The sequence below is a fragment of the Sander lucioperca genome, chromosome 5, assembly GCF_008315115.2.
Source record: "Sander lucioperca isolate FBNREF2018 chromosome 5, SLUC_FBN_1.2, whole genome shotgun sequence".
Lineage (NCBI taxonomy): Eukaryota > Metazoa > Chordata > Actinopteri > Perciformes > Percidae > Sander > Sander lucioperca.
The window spans coordinates 15,447,263-15,464,762 of NC_050177.1; the positions used below are offsets into that span (position 1 = coordinate 15,447,263).

At 40.0% G+C, this 17,500-nt stretch overlaps 1 pseudogene; it reads left to right on the forward strand.

Annotated features, from left to right (window-relative positions):
- The first annotated feature begins 15,828 nt into the window (after positions 1-15,828).
- LOC116036682 overlaps positions 15,829-17,500 on the forward strand; it is a 21,213-nt pseudogene continuing 19,541 nt past the window's right edge.

The following is a 17,500-nucleotide window of genomic DNA, read 5'->3' on the forward strand; positions in this document are numbered from 1 at the left end:
CCACGTTTAGATCATGAAAGTTTCAACATAACGAGATTCATTGTCACCCATTAATGTGGAGCATGAACCAATTAGATTACAGTATCTATGGATGTAATATTTCATCATCATTCTGTACTGTAATCAGGGTTCAAAATTAACTTTTTCGTCCACCAGCCAAATGGCTAGTGAATGTTCACATGTTACCAGCCACTCAAAAGATTACCATTGTTTTTTGGCTGGTGAGTGAAGCAAATCTACCAGCCACTTGCATATTTTACCAACATTTGGCTGGTAAATGGTGCTAATTTGGAACCCTGACTGTAATGTACTACTGTTTATCAGACACTGTTGAGATATATACTTTATATATAAAGTCCCATGCTCAGTGGCCAGCAGATCAGACTGTGGTTGTACTGGGCAGCTTCCAGGTATGAAAGTGGAACTGTGTGAAAGTGACAGGTCATCGTTGCAAATGAGAATTTGTTCTCAATCGACTTACCTGGATACTGTAAATTAAGGTTAAATACAGTAAATATATATATATACTCGTACCACATTGGTCTGTAGTATTCTCTCTACTACTGCAGTACTTTTACAGGGATATATTTATATGTAGTACCATAATGAAACATGTATCACCTATTTTGTACTACAATATTTAATGATTGTACGAACGATGACCCAGTGGAACTATGGGTAGCTTGTGTGTGGGTGATCTAAAGTAACGTTTCAATGGTATTTCACCATAAATTAGTTTTTTGAACCATTGATTGTGCAAGTACAATATTTATTTAAAGATATGAATTCACAATGCCATGTTTTGAACATTGGACAGCCTGTGTAGTGGGTGCTCCGAGCAGGAGTTTTGGGGCCGATCACCGATCGCTGTGTCTTTTTGAAGCCTTCTATTTATCATGTCATACATTTATCATATATTAATTTTAATTTTCTTAACAACAGTTTATAAGTATTAATATTAACAGAAGATAATGTATTGTGAATTGTCAACTGTTTACTTTTATTGACAGGAAACGTTCAACTTTCCAACACACTTTAAACAGCTCAGAGCTTAACATATAAAGCCTTATTTCAGAATAAATTACAAAAATTTAAAAAAAATTAATTTATACAAACTTAAAGTGTACTTAAACTTTTTTTTTTTTTTTTTTTTTTGTGATCAAATGTTTTTTATTTTTATATTATTAAAGGAAATAAACAACTACAAACTACAAACAATACACCGAGACAGAGAAACAGAGAACGTGTCCCAGGGCCAGAAAGAGAAAAAATAATAAAAAAATAAATAAATAAAAGGGGAACGAAGAGGAAAGACGGGAGGGAGGGAGACAAAAACAACAAGCAGAAAACAGACACACACAAACACATACACAAACAGACACAAACACAGACAGACACAAGATAAGGAACCTAAAAAGGCTACAGCCCGGACCTCAGCCTCCGCAACGTTCACCCAAGCGTCCAGGGTCTTTCCTGGCGCTCCATTGATACGTGCCGTGGACAGCTCCATATACACTACATCCAAGTAGGAAATGGTCCATGTGCGGATAGACAGGTCGTGAGGTGGTTTCCAACGAGTTGCAATCATTTTCTTTGCAGCTGTAAGTCCAGCAAATACAGCACGTCTCTGAGTTCCAGAGAGTTGAAGTGCTGACGGATCGTTAAAAATCAAAACATAGACAGAAACAGGCACAGTAACATTAAACAAGGCAGATAATTTGGATGCAATGCTGTTCCAGAACCGACTGACGGGAGGACCCTCCCAGATAATGTGAAAATATGTGCCTTGTGCTTTTAATGGTGTACTTAAACTTAAAGTGCAGAGCAAAGAAAAACAAAATTCACATATATTGGGATGTCAAGATAAAAAGGCATGAGGTGTAAAGTATTTGAGGCTTGTCCTTCTGCTGTAATGAACTGAAAATAGAAGCCATGACTTAATAGTGACACACGTTTAGAGAATGTATCAGTAATTGTTTGGCTTTTTGTCTAGCTCAAAATCAAAAAAATGTCCTTTCAATCACTGCAGACATTTCTTCAGCAAAACAAATTCTTTGTAGTTTTAACAATTTCACACTAATACTAAGGTAAATAAATGTTCTTTTAGCTCCACGTCAGGGCTGAATACAAGTGAAGCTACACAAAAACCATTCCTGTCTAATAACAAAAAATGAACAGCCTATCTAATCGAGCTACATTTTAAAGAGACTTCATATCTCTTGGGATTTCAACAACTGCAGCTTAACAGAACCACAGCTGCACTGTCATGAGGTCTTCCGCATCATGATTCAGTATCTCCTAAAGCTTACTTGTTAAGCATCAATGGCAGATTTTTCTTCAGAAATATAAGCATCTCTGCTTTTTTGACAGACAGCTTGTTCCTCTTCTCATCTACAATATTCCCTGCTGTGCTAAAAAGCCGCTCGCTATCTACACTTGTGCATGGTGCACAGAGGTAGGCTCGTGGGATGACTGGCTCCGATAGGTAGAGGTTCACCTGCGATGATGTTGAGCTGCTGATTTCACCGCCACCATGTTCCCCATCTTCAGCCAACAACTCAGCATACGTAGCATGCAAGGAGCCAGCTCGTGGTACTTTCTCTGGGGGCTCGGTGCAAGTCGCTTCCAAACTCTCCTCGCCATTCTGCTGCTCCAGTCCTGTGGCGAGGACATCAGAAAGCAGCCCGCGGATCTGGAGCTTGAGTGCGTCGGAGAAATATCTGTCTTTATACCTTTTTTGTTAAAAATAAAAACAAAACATTAATGGATTTACTTAAAAAAATAAGAATCAGAAGTACTTTTTGATCCCCAAAGAAAATGAATGAAGGAAATGCCAGCCAGCCTGCCTACAAAAAGATTAGCACACTGTAATTATTTAAGGCATTTATCAATCATTTGGGCCAAGTTAGATTTTCTTGCAAGATGAATTGGGGAGCCTACTTAATCATTATATATATTTCAATTTATATTAAAATGATTTCAATATAATTACATTCTCTGACAGTGACACAACTGGACACACACACCTTTTTATATACAGTCTATGACACACACACACACAAACACACACACAGAGAGAGAGAGAGGAATGTGTGAATGAAGTTCTCACCTCGAATCGAGCACTGTAGCGATGGTATACAGGCTCTTCGATTGAATGTCACTGAATCTGTTCTGGACCGCTTCCAACAACGTGGCTTTCGTAGTTTTTACACCGTGGTCCGTCTCAGCTGTTTTCTCCAGAAGACGAGTTAAAGCTCTGATGGATGGTATAACATCTGCAGCTGATGCAGTTGATGAGCTGATCTGTTGCTGCGTGAGCTCTTCAAAACGGGGCGAGTAGAGAAATCATATTTTCCACCAATTTCCACTGGCTGCCGGTGAACAGGGAAGGCAGGTCATAGTCAGCTCCATAAGCACATAGAGCAGGCTTCTGTTCCAGTAGACTCTGTAGCATATTAACTGTACTGTTCCACCTGGTAGGTACATCCTGTTGTAGCCTCTTAATAGGCTGGCCAAGTTGCTTCTGAATACTTTGAAGTCGAGAGTAGGCAAGCTGGGAATGTTTGAAATGACCGACGATGCGTCTTCCACAGGCTATTATATCAGCGATGCTGCGTTGTGATAAAACTCCGTCGGCAACGGCAAGCTGCAGTGTGTGAGCCATGCATGGCAGGCTGAGTAGATCTAGATCTGCATCCCTCATGGCCTTTACCATGTTCTTGGCATTATCCGTTAGGATAACGTGCACTTTTTCCTTCGGGATTCCCCGTGCGCGAAACATGTCGCTGAATGCAGCAGCCAGAGCCTCCGCGGTGTGTGACCCCGAAAATGTTGAGAAAGAAGCACAACTCTTTTTAGTTTTAAAGTTTTGATTAATAAATTGCGCAGTTAGGCTCAACATGGACATGGGACATACATTTGAACTCCAAATGTCACTTGTGAAGCTGATTGATGTGACGTTGTCCTTCATAAGGCTGTCAACATGTGCAAACACTGTTTGGTATAACTGCGGCAGGCAAACATCAGTGAACTATTTAGGCCCTGGCAGAGTGTAGCGTGAATCCAAGTAAGACATGAGTCGCCGGAGCCCTTCGTCTTCCACCATTGACAGCGGCTGGTGGTCGAGGCGTATGAATTCCATTATTTTGGCTGATATTTCTTTTTTTTTTCTTGCTGTCATTACTGTAGGGTTGCTGTCGTTGCAATGCCTCTGTTACAGACGGCTGAGTGAGTGGCGCCGGAGCTGCTACACTACCCCGCTGTCTCTCTGCCGTAGCGCTAGCTAACTTTGAAAACTCCTAATACTCCTTTCCGTGACTAACCTTCAAATGTCTGATGAGGTTGGTGGTGTTGAAATTTCTTTGGAGCTTTCCGCCTCGTGGAATTTCCTTGGCACACACGTTGCAAATCGCTAATGTATTGTCTTTTTCAGACAACTTGTAAAACTGCCAGACCGGTGAATGTAGGGAGGCCGCCATTTTGAATGCACGTAGAAATTTTCTCACGAGTAGTGCGTCATCTGATCGGCCTTTATGGAGACCACCGATCAAACTATTTAAAGCATTTATCGGCAGATAACGATCGGTGACCGATCAATCGGAGCACCCTTAGTTTTCATCAACAAGGTTCCTCGTATCTATGTCCTTATACAGCAGAATGAATAAAATTCATTCAATGAAAGCATATACTTTATATCTTACCCTTGCTCCAGTTCGTAGCGCCTGCTACAATTTATCTCCGAGTTGTGAAGACGGCGTACTGCTTCCTGTAAATTACAAGACCAAAAAAATACACTTTTATAAAGCAACTGACACGCTTAGCTCTGCTGATGAATGGCGCTGAAAGCAGCCAGGCACACAGCGTGCATGGTGGGGTTTAAAACATTAATGCCAAAGTCTAAGTAGCCTCTTTAACATCCAAATACAGTCATTGTACTTCTCAAGAGTTACTAAACTTTCTAAACAGACTAGCTCGGCGTTTCATTAATAATCATATACTTGTTGGAGCCCACGTGGAGGAGAAACAAAACGCTCCGTACGTCTTGAACAACTCTGTGTGTTTCCACGTGAAGTCTGACAGAGTGTACAGACAACTCTTTTACCAGTTGGTCTGAAATACTCCCGTACTTTGGAAGCTTTTGCTCTCTCGGACTCATCTCCCTCCCTATTAGGTACTCCTACCCCCCTTCCCTCCTCCTATTCTGCATACACACACACACACACACACACACACACACACACACACACACACACACACACACACACACACACACACACAGACACACATACACTCACACACACACACACACACACACACACACACACACACACACACACACACACACACACACACACAGACACACACACACACACACACACACACACACACACACACAGACACAGACACACACACACACACACTCACACACACACACACAGACACACACACACACACACACACACAGACACACACACACACTCACACACACACACACACACACACACACACACACACACACACACACACACACAGACAGCTGTTTTTGTTTGCTAGGACTGTAACAAGTCGACAGAGTTTTGATGATTGAAGAATTATTGATTGACCATCAGTATTTTTGAAGTTAAATAAATCCTATTAGACTTTAACAAGAAGTTGTTGTGTGGTTATTTGTGTATTGTATTGTAATAACAAGCTGGATTATACAGGTCAGTGCTCGATCTCTGACCCTTCTTTTGTCCCTTTAAAAGCTACAGAGATAAATTAATCAAATTGATTGAGATCTGTATTTAAAAGAGACCACCTTTGAGACTGTCACAGTTCAGTTATTGGCCCCTGAGTTCAGGGTGGTGCCCCTGTGTCAATTTGGTAAAGTTATGAATACACATTCATTAATATATAACATATAAATATAAAATATAATATTGATAAAACATCTTTGATACATTGCTAATAATTGATTCTGTACCCTTACCAATTCCCAACAATACTGTACATATCTGTCTACATGGTTCAATCAGTATATCCATATTTATTCTGTTTTCTTCTTATTATATATTCTGTTAATACACTGCATATATCTATTTCTATTTAATTCCTACTACTAGTATAATGTCACTGCTACTACATTGCACATATCTGTACATGTTGTTCATATATTGTTCATATTACATAGCCATATTTATGCTTGATGGTGTTTTTTGCCCCCAACCGCTCCTTCCAGGCAGCGCTGCGACCGCTGCCTTCAAGGCACCTAACCCTAACCTTAACCTCAACCTTAACCCTAAACCTAACCTTAACTCTAACCCTAAACCTAACCTTAACTCTAACCCTAACCCTAACCTTAACCTTAACCCTAAACCTAACCTTAACCTTAACCCTAAACCTAACCCTAACCTTAGGCACCGTTGGGGGCAAAAAACATTGATAAACCATATTTATTCTGCTCTTATAACACTGCAATATATGTATTGTCCTGCCTATGCACCACCTGTCTATACTTGGTATATCACATTGCACTTTTCTGCTTTTTTTGCACTTCTGGTTGGACACAAACTGCATTTCGTTGTCTTTGTACTTGTACTCTGCACAATGACATTAAAGTTGAATCTAATCTAATGTGGCGGTTTTTATTATTATCTCAGAGATCTAAACATGTCTCTTATAACATGTATTCATGCATCTGTGTTTTCTGGTATTACTGTTAGGCTATATCTTGTTACATGTCATCCATTAGTCATAACTGTATTCATGCTTCTGATATTACTGTTATCACTGTATATCCTGCTACAGTTAGTGCGGTAGCTTTTGTTGTACTTTGCACTCATTAAATGGTAAATATATTTTGACATTTGTCTACCTTTATTTTTTTATGATTACATTTGCTTGGTAATGTTAACACATTATTAGTCATTTTTGGTAATTTTCAGCCACACATAATCAGCACAATGTTTTGAAATTAAATATTTGAGTGTAAAATTGTCTCACATGCTTAATGTGTAAAAGGTATTGATATCACACATTTGTGTGTAAAATTTACCTGGCTCCCACATCTATTATGTAAAATTACCTTACACAATTTCTGTCTTAAAATTGCTCAAACATCTATTGTGTAAAACATGTGTTGACATAACACATTTTCTGTGTAAAATTACCTGATCCAATTTCTGTTATAATCGCTCACACATCTATTGTCTACATAGTGTATGTGAAGTCCCTGAACTGACTCACCACATGTGTTAAAATTCTACACATGATGTGTTATTTTGAACACATCTTTTTTTGCAGTGTACGGCCTTTGGGGGAGAAAGAATTGTAATGGCATTAATGTTGATAATGTCTAATTGTGTTTATACAAGAAAGTTGTGTTGATATTAATGTTAATAAGAGTGTTTGGTGTTAATGATACATGCCTTATTTTGAAAGGGGAGATGTCATATACGGTAGTTAGAATGTGCCTGCGCATATACTGTAGTGTGTACGGTAGTACCCAGAAACGTGTGTGTCACTGCTCACTTGTTACTTGCATGGGTAAAGAAGACTAAATGATGAACTGCCTCCTTCATTATCATTTTACAAAGGCTTCAAAAACAGCAACAAAAATGTCAAAAAAGCGACATATGTCACACAAAAACATAATGAAATGAGGTATAAAGAAACAAAAATGGGGGAAAATGGAAAAACCATGCAGTGGGAAATTCTATTTTAACATTATAGTTTAATATCTTACAAGATTCTCTTATATACTTTACAGGAGTTTTCCTAATAATCTTTAGTTGTGTTATAGACTTAGAGACTCCAAGAGAAGAAGCAACTGGCATCATAAACTCTGGCCTAGTTGAGAATATCCTTCTCTTTTTGGAACTCAGCGTTCCTACTGTTTACCTTTAGCAGATAAGGAGGAAAAGGGCCATAACATTTGAACTGTATCTCCTTCTGTCTCTTGCTTTAACAGGTGTTTAGGCTAAGTAGAGAGCAGGATCAGAGGGGAAAGGTTGTAAAGTCATTGTGACTGTTTGTGGTGTTTTTTCATCTGCGTAGCTGCTAGACTTATCCTGGAGGGGGGTGGTTTAAGTGAGTTCTTACTATATAGATGTATGGTTTTCTAGCTGGGTCAGAAGACCCTTTCAGATGTGCCATGAGTACTTGTGAAACTGTTTTCTCTGCATTTGCAAATGTAAATAAATACTCAAAGACCAAACTTTGGTTTAATCCTCAAATCGTCCTTATTTGTTTCATCTGGTGTTTTTGATACGCACTCCTGCTGCTAACAACAAAAACTTCCACTACAAACAACAACAAAATGGAAAAAACTCAGAAAAGGCGACAAAAAAGTCTATATATATATATATATATATATATATATATATATATATATATATATATATATATAGAAAGGACCCCTTAGCTAAAAGATAGACGGAGCAGGGACCCCACCAAATTGAGTTGAAATTGGTTTGCATATTAAACTGGGCCTACAATAACGTGTAGGCAGCTTAAAGTCTCTATACATACCTTTTTATGTTGCATACAATACTAAGCTATTCAAATAATAATAATTCACTTATTCATATCTTTATACATCATGTTTTAATGTTAAACATACATGTGGCACAGTTAATCCTTAAAGCTTAACGGTATCTGTGGATGGCTACCTTAGTGGCTACGACAACGTTGTGTAAATTTAAAAACAAATCACAAATATGCCGATTTATGCTAATAATATGTTGGACTTATGTAACTCATATTGGTTAAACAATAACTTGGGGCCCCCCTGAAGTAACTCTGAGGACCCGCCAGGGGTCCCGGACCCCCTGTTGAAGATCTCTGCTCTACACCAGGGGTCTTTAACCTTTTTTAAACCAAGGACCCCTTGACTGAAAGAGAGATGGATCAAAGACCCCATACCCCAAAGACTACATATATTGTATAAAATTAAGTTGCATATTAAACTGGGCCTACAATAATGTGTGGGCGGCCTAAAGCACACATTGATTGTTCATGTATTGTCCAAGTCTTGTTTTGCACTGTATTTGTGTGTATTGTTGTTTTTAGTTGTCTGTATCTGTCTAGCCCATGCTGATGTCCTGTACAAGTGTTTCTGTCTTCATGTGCCGTAACTGTGTTCAATGTTCTATGTTTCTGCAGAACAGGAACCTGCTGGAGACCAGTGTTTAAACTGAGTCAGGCCCGTTTATATTGTAACTTAATGTTACTTTTAACTTTCCTGTATAATAAATTAAATGAAAGCCTTTATTCATATCTTTTAGTGTATAGAATTCTAAGCTATTAAAATAATTGTTAGCATGATTTTTTAAAAATCAAAACAATGTGCAGTGTGAACGCAAACTGAACCAAATGAAAAATGCCACAATGCTGCAACTTCACGCCCGATTCGCAGCGAGTCCACCCTTCTCACTATTTCCAAGAAGTTATAGCCTTAGCGCTAAGGCTATAACTTCAACGGTCAATCCATGATAGTTTGGGCCGAAAGTGAACGAGGCCAGGTGTGTTTTCAATCCCCCGCCCACTTTCCCTCTGCTCTCCACGTGGCCTCCGTGCAATGCATGTTTTTTCTCATACCAAGGGCTGAGGGGAAGCAGTGGTGTGGTCTAATGTCACGTAGACTACACCACTGAGGGGAAGTGAAAGAGGGCATGTTGAAACACCAATGAAACCAATGCCAGTTATAATGCTGAAAGAGTTCCGTTTCAGCTGTGAGAAAGTTTCTATTTACTGTAACATTTTATCATGTGACCAAGGTCCAGCCAGTGAGACTGCACATTTCATAGTGGGGAGTGGCCACAAACACACACACACACACACACACACACACACACACACACACACACACACAAACACACACACAGAAACACACACTCTGACGATCGATAAGGAGCATCGCTTCACTTCGTCTGATGGAAGTTGAAGCTCCTTTTCTACACAGACCTGCTGAGGACAGAAGAGATGCACGCTGATGGCTGAAAGTTCAGTAAGTGGAGCTATGATTGGTTGAGATGATGTCATTGGTTGTTGTTTTTTTGGAGAAACGGTTGAATTGACGGTGAAACTATCTAAAGCTGTGAATCGAGATGGCCGCCTGTGTGAGCAGCAAGCAGAGAGAAGTCCAGATAAAGTGTTGCCTTGAATGAGAAAGATGAGTTCAGTGTGGCCTGTCAGGGCTTTAGGGTCTGTCAGACCAATATTTAAAGTGTACATTAACGGTCGATGGAAAATAGTAAACCGTCTTCAGCATGGCAGCAAACTAAAGCCAGTTTCAACCAATTTTATGTCACCATCATCTGTGGTAATCAACTTCAGGGAATAAGTGTTTCGTCAACAGTGTTGGGCAATTTACTCAGGAAGTGTAAAACGTTACTTTTTACTTATCAGAATCAGAATCAGTTTTATTGGCCAAGTATACTTACATACACAAGGAATTTGACTTTGGTAGGTGTTTACTCTCTATACATTCAACAAATACTAGTAAAGTAGTAAACATTCAGCATACAAATAGTAATATAGACACATACTGTAATATAGAAACAACAATATACATATAGGCACATAATATAATATACAAAAATACAAATATACAAATAAGACATAATATCAAGACAAGTTCACCGTTCCCTCTAATTTTTCATGTGTCTTGGCATATACACAAGCTCCCTGAGCACACTGAGGATCACTGTGAGCAACATCAGTTGTGCACGCTGTGGCCACGCACCAGTGTCACAGCAGTTCAACTCCTGGGATCATAGCAAGTTACATAGCTTATTAAAAGAATCAAATTACAGCAGCAATTTCCATTAGTTTACTTTTAATATTTTCGAGGGTTTACCACTCAACCGCTGAGCTACCGGCTCTGGCCCACTTAAAATGAAAAAGACAAAAATCTTGTTGTTCATGAGATGTGTAGTATGTTATATGTGAGAGTCCTGCTTTAGCCATGGGAAGAGTCCAGTTGTGGCCTGGGTGAGGGTCCTGCTCTGGAAGAAATGAGACATATACACCTTTCAGACATAACATTTTGTTCACATTAAAACATTCACATTTTGCACAATGACATGTGTGCTGTAGCTTGTGATACAGTGTAAATTCCTGTAACTCTTTGTCTGTAAAATATCTAATTACACTGTTTTTATTAGCATTTCTACTACCCATACATTATCTAGTAGTAACAGCATTTAATGATTAATATCCATAAATAAAAAATATTAATAAATGTCACTAGAATATGCACAAATCTGACTTAAATTTTACCTTATTTTTCACGTCTGTCTTTCTCACTTCTCCAGTGGTTGTACACTTTGTCCAGGTTGATGGCTCCGTCTGCTTCTTACTTTGACTTTATGCGCATCAGCTGGTCCAAATGTGCCACTTCAAGACGATTTCTGGATGCTGTTTTGATATGATTCATTAAACTAAATCCTCTTCACAATCTGCACTGGAAGCTTTAAATGTAGCACAAATATCCACAAGCTGTGAGATCTCCTTTAGCTCCTCACATCTAAGTGCTGCAGCCACCATATCTGAGAATGTGCTGATTGACCCCTGTTTAAGTTTTTGCTTCATTATGTACTTGAATTCAGCATATTGACTGTTAATGGCCTCCATAGACTGTGGGTGGTGGAGAATGGCCTCATACTTTTTTGCCAGTGTGGCAATGTCTGCTGATCCATAGTCAAAACTGATGTCTGAGCTCAATGCTTTACTGTCAAATGCAGACCACTCCTTTAATCCATCCTCTGGAAAACGAGCATCCATGTGCTCACAGAGCTTACTAATGAAAAGAGTAATCTCACCAGTATTTCTGCCATCAGCTGATGAGGTCCCTATTGCCTCTTTGACACGGTCACTCCAATGTACATCCTTCTCCTTCAAGTATTGGGAACGCAACTTCTCAATCTTTGCTCGAGCAAAGCAGTGCCCTTCCATCACAGTCAGATTGCGTCTTTGTAAAGAGAGGCAGAGTTGTGCTAGCTCACCCAAAACATCCCCCAGAGCAGTGATAGTAACCTTGAACTTTGAATCACTCAGCTTTTTGTAGCAGTACTTTGCCACTGGATCTCTGTTATCAGTGAATTCTTTTTTGCAGAAAGCACAGTGTAGTTCCTCAGAACAGCATTCACAGCTTGGTGCCGCGACAGCCAGCGCACTTCGTTCAGAGCCCTGAATGACAGTGTATCTTCATCAAGAATCTTTGCTAGGTCCTCCATTTTGCCCCTCTAAACAGTGGACCGAGAAAAAGTGGAATATACAGTTCTAAGAAGAGTTTCCACATCTCGCATCAAAGGCACATCTTTCCAGGCATCATCAATGCCCAAGTCCTCTCTATGGGCCACACAATGTTGTTCAGTTAGGTGTGGTATTTGGCGCTTTAACAAAGCCGCAACTCCGTTGTGTCTTCCTAGCATTACTGCGGCACCATCGGAGGTCAGCATCACCATTCTCTGCATGTCCAGTCCATGTTTGGAGTAAAACTGAGTTATTGCCTGCACAATATCCTTAGCAGTGCATGCTGTCAGCTGGATGATGCCAGTAAAACACAGTTTTATAGTTGACATCATTTTCCTCCCTGTATTTAATATATATGACTAGCATTTTGTGTACTGTTATGTCTGTGCTCTCATCTACCATCAGGGTATGCCAAGGTGCATTTTTAACACTGCACATAGTGTCATTCTCATTGATTGAGTTCACAAATTCAAAGGTATAGTTTTTGCTTTGCCAGCTTTCTGGTATACTCACATACTTTGCCATGTGATCGTGGATTTGTTGAACTGACAGCACTGATGCATTCATGTTGATGGCCAGTAAAATATTGTCAATGAGAACTTTAACTTGCTCAGGGTCAGATTTTGTTCTGTGCAACAGCTCGTTCCTTTTCTCCCGGTCTTTTGCGCTCTCCCGCAATAATGTACCAATCCCCTGTCCCATCTTGAGTCTTCGTACAGTTCCAACAGCTTTCAAATGAGTTTTCTGCTGAATGTGACGCTTAAGGTAGTCCAACTTCCATTCAGTCCACATTTTCCACACAAAAACTCGCTTGTTACTTTGGCTTTGCTGCATGTCTTGCAGAGCAGACCTGTCTCACTCGAAAAAGAAAAAAATCTCACCCAGTTTCACCACTTGTTCTCCTGTTTCCACATACTCCGACAGCCATTCCATCTTAAAAGAACCGCATTTCTTTTTTACTTTGGCTTGGTGGGTGGATGTGTCACTGCCCGTTCGTTTCGCCATGATAAGGGGTTTGCATTTGCGTTGCCATCTCTTATCTCTGCTGCACTGTTGTTAGCTAGCTAACTTGCATGGTGCCACGGCGCGTATGGGTAGGGCACATACACAAGCACTGTCAATGCTATGATTGGCTGCATAGCGTAAGTGAACCGTATCATATCACTGGCTGGACACCTGTCACTCACTGAGTCTATATGACTCACCTATATGACATGACAATTAGTTTTTCACTTTAATGTACTGTATCAACATACTGGACCCAAAATCACACAAAAAACACAAAATCCGATTTGAAAAATGATAACTTTTTTAATATAAAAAACACAAACATGCTCAACCAAGCATTTTTAAAAGTTTGTAATGTAAACATAAGTTGTAAATATCAACATATAAAGGTAAAATTCAGATATAATCAAGATATATACAAAAAAAATATGATTTACAAAAAAAGCGGAAAAAAAGCTCCTCTGGATGGCAAATCCTGTCTTTTCCACTCCACACAGCTGGGACACCAGTTCTACTAGGAAGTTGTGTGTGGCTTATCTCACAGTGTAGGATGTAGGAATTTGTTGTAGCAATGTCCACAAAGTGCAGGAACAGGGTACGGTACCAGCGAGCAGTTCTGCGATGGGTCGAATAATACTGGAGAAGCTGGTCTGACAGGTCAACCCCTCCCATGTTCTTGTTGTATAGGCAATGATGGGGGTAGGGCAGGGAATGTATTTTACTGCCCACTGTCCATCTCCACCCTTCACTCTCCTCTGGACAGCCTCACCAGAAAACGCTGGATGGATTGTGGAGCACATTGACATCTCGCGCGTGTCCATCCACTTCACAAAGACCAGGGGGCCCTCTCTGATCCATCTTACAGTGCCTCTCTCAGATTTTTTGTTGAGGGCATTTGCTCTGCTACTAGGACACCCATTCCTGTTGTCCCTGTAGGTACCACAGGCTCCAAAGTTAATGTTAGCCAAACCAAGGAACAGTTTGGGGCTTGCGTAAAAGTTGTCCATATAAATATGGTATCCAGGGCTGGATTGGGACGAAAAAGTGATAATTTCCTTCAAGAGGGGTCTCAAGACTTATCTGTTGATCTTGCACTTAAATAATTCATTCATTCTTAAAGTTATGATTTGCACATTTATGGTATTTATATTATTGATATTTGATATTGTATTGCCATTATTGTTATTATTACTAATTTGCTTAATATTGGCTTTGCAACTTTTAAAAACAGTTTACTGTTAATTTTAACAATTGTAAGATTTATATGTTGTCGCTTTGGACAAAAGTTTCTGCTAAATACAATAACCATAACCATAACCTTTCCCAAATGCTACAATAAAGCTGAGAGTAGTATATTTCAGCTACCCAACAGGCCAACCGCTAGTATATATTCAATGTAAGCTTAAGCAGTTAGGTTACCTGACAGCCACTAACTTTAATGTTACAGCCAAACTGCTTGTTGTCGTTATGACGTGAGGATTGATTGAATTATGTTCCATCAGTGCGACCAATCACATCATGTGTGCAGAGTGCAGTGTTTTAAACACAAAGTGTGTGGTAAAAACATCCATTTTGTAACAGGAGAGTGGGGTTTGAAGCCCAGTCAGGGCTCATCCAGTGAGGGTCAAGACCATAGAAATCATGAAAACACGGCAGAACCAGCCAGCTAGTAGATGACTTGTTAGTTGGCTAAGGTTAGCTTGCTAACTCCGACACGCCACATGGGAACACGTAGTCTCACATTGCCAGACCTATCTCCACAGCGCTGGAGAGGAAGGTCTGGCAATAGGAGCATATACTCCTGGAAAGGAGTAAAAAACGGTCAAGGGATGTTTGCATTTCTTTAAACCAATTACAATCGTCTTTGGCGGCGCTAAGCTCCTGACGCAGTGATGGTGGCTCTGCAAAATATTCTCTGGAAGGAACTTGTTTTGGTGGAACATTTTCACCCCGCCAAAGAACAGTCACCCCAGTGACAGCAACATCAAGAAGAAGGAACACAGAAGCCTGGAAAACAGCAAGGGCTTAGAGAAGATCTAGAAAAGATGTGTAAATCGAAGGCAATAGTGGTTCCAGTGGTAATCTCTAACGCCCAAACTGGGACAGTGGCTCCATCAAATTCCAGGAACAATATCTGAGATCTCTGTCCAGAAGAGCGCAGTCCTAGGAATAGCTAAGACCACCCAGGATGGGGTGATTGAGGAATTACATTATATATTTTATCTACTATGTAGCGATCAAAAAAATAATTGGTTCACAGCATGTTGGAGATTGTACTTTTGGCCACTGCTTTACTTTAAAGTCAGAGGAATGCAAAGTTTATTGATCCATATTCTTGGTTCATGAATCAATGTGCTTGAGTTATTAAGTTGTATTTGCACGGATTTGTACATTCATATTTTTCTGATTCTACTTAAAACTAATAAAAAGTTGTCATCACATCTCAATTTACAAAACTGGTCTGTTTTGATAATCTGATTATTTTAACCCCAAAAAGTTCTATACGTTGATAATGTTTTTTTGGTTTCTTTTGGATCTTTGCAGGGACCAAAGATGGAGACACCTCAAGAGGTCGTCTGGGAACTTTAGAAGATTTGGGAGCTGAGGACTTTGAAAAATTTAAGTGGCACCTGCAGCAGAAAGGGGCCCTTGAAGACTTCCCAGCAATCCGAAAAAGCAAACTGGAGAAGGTAGACAGGATGAAGACAGTGGACCAGATGTTCTCGACCTACAGTATGAACACCATTAAAGTGACCAGAATAGTTTTAGTGAAGATGAATCAGAATGAGCTAGTGAAGAATTTATCAATCACCATCTCAGAACCTGCAGGTAAGTCATAATATTATGAAATAGAAAATGGATGTTACAAAAAAATCAAACATATCACAATGTCTTCAACAAACGTTAGCTTTTTAACCAATGTCTCCCTCTTATTTACAAAGATAGACATATATATTGTGCTTACAACAACAGAACAAGCTACCAAACACATCTACCAAAGACACAAAATGTAAAGTGTCTCCAAGAACAAAAGTTGATGAAACTAAATCAGACAATCCAGTTTTTGTTGGCTCTTCTGGTTAACAATTGCACACACTGATGCCACTGTGAGAAACAGCTTGGGAAATATTAATTCCCATCCCTCTGCAATTAAGTCATATACCACAGACCACAGAATCCATGGATGCATGACTTGGACACACAACATATCAGTTGTTGTTGAGGAATAATAAGTAATTTTAAATAAGTTAATCTCTTAAATAGATTTCTGGAAAACAGAAATGTGCACAGACAATAACTCGAACAACCCCTCATTGATTTCATTGTTTTATTTATTCAGATATTCTTGCTGCGTGCCAGCGAAAAGTTAAATCCAACTCACAAAAGAAGTTCCAGTGTGTGTTTGAGGGGATTGCTAAAGCTGGAAACAAAACCTTTCTGGATCAGATGTTCACAGAGATCTACATCACAAAGGGAGGGACTGAAGAGGTCAATGATGAACATGAGGTCAGACAGATTGAAACAGCATCAAGGAGACCAGACAGACCAGAAACAACAATCAGACAAGAAGACATCTTTAAAACTCCACCTGGAAGAGAAGAACAAATCAGAACAGTGATGACTAAGGGAGTGGCTGGCATCGGGGAAAACGGTCTTAACACAGAAGTTCACTCTGGACTGGGCTGAAGACAAAGCCAACCAGGACATCCAGTTCACATTTACATTCACTTTCAGAGAGCTGAATGTGCTGAAAGAGGAAAAGTACAGCTTGGTGGAACTTGTTCATTTGTTCTTTAGTGAAACCAAAGAAGCAGGAATCTACAGGTTTGAAGAGTTCCCGGTTGTGTTCATCTTTGACGGTCTGGATGAGTGTCGACTTCCTCTGGACTTCCTCAACACCAAAATCCTGACTGATGTTACAGAGTCCACCTCAGTGGATGTGCTGTTGACAAACCTCATCAGGGGGAAACTGCTTCCCTCTGCTCGCCTCTGGATAACCACACGACCTGCAGCAGCCAATCAGATCCCTCCTGAGTGTGTTGACGTGGTGACAGAGGTCAGAGGATTCACTGACCCACAGAAGGAGGAGTACTTCAAGAAAAGATTCACAGATGAGGAGCAGGCCAGCAGAATCATCTCCCACATCAAGACATCACGAAGCCTCCACATCATGTGCCACATCCCAATCTTCTGCTGGATCACTGCTACAGTTCTGGAGGACATGTCAAAGACCAGAGAGGGAGGAGAGCTACCC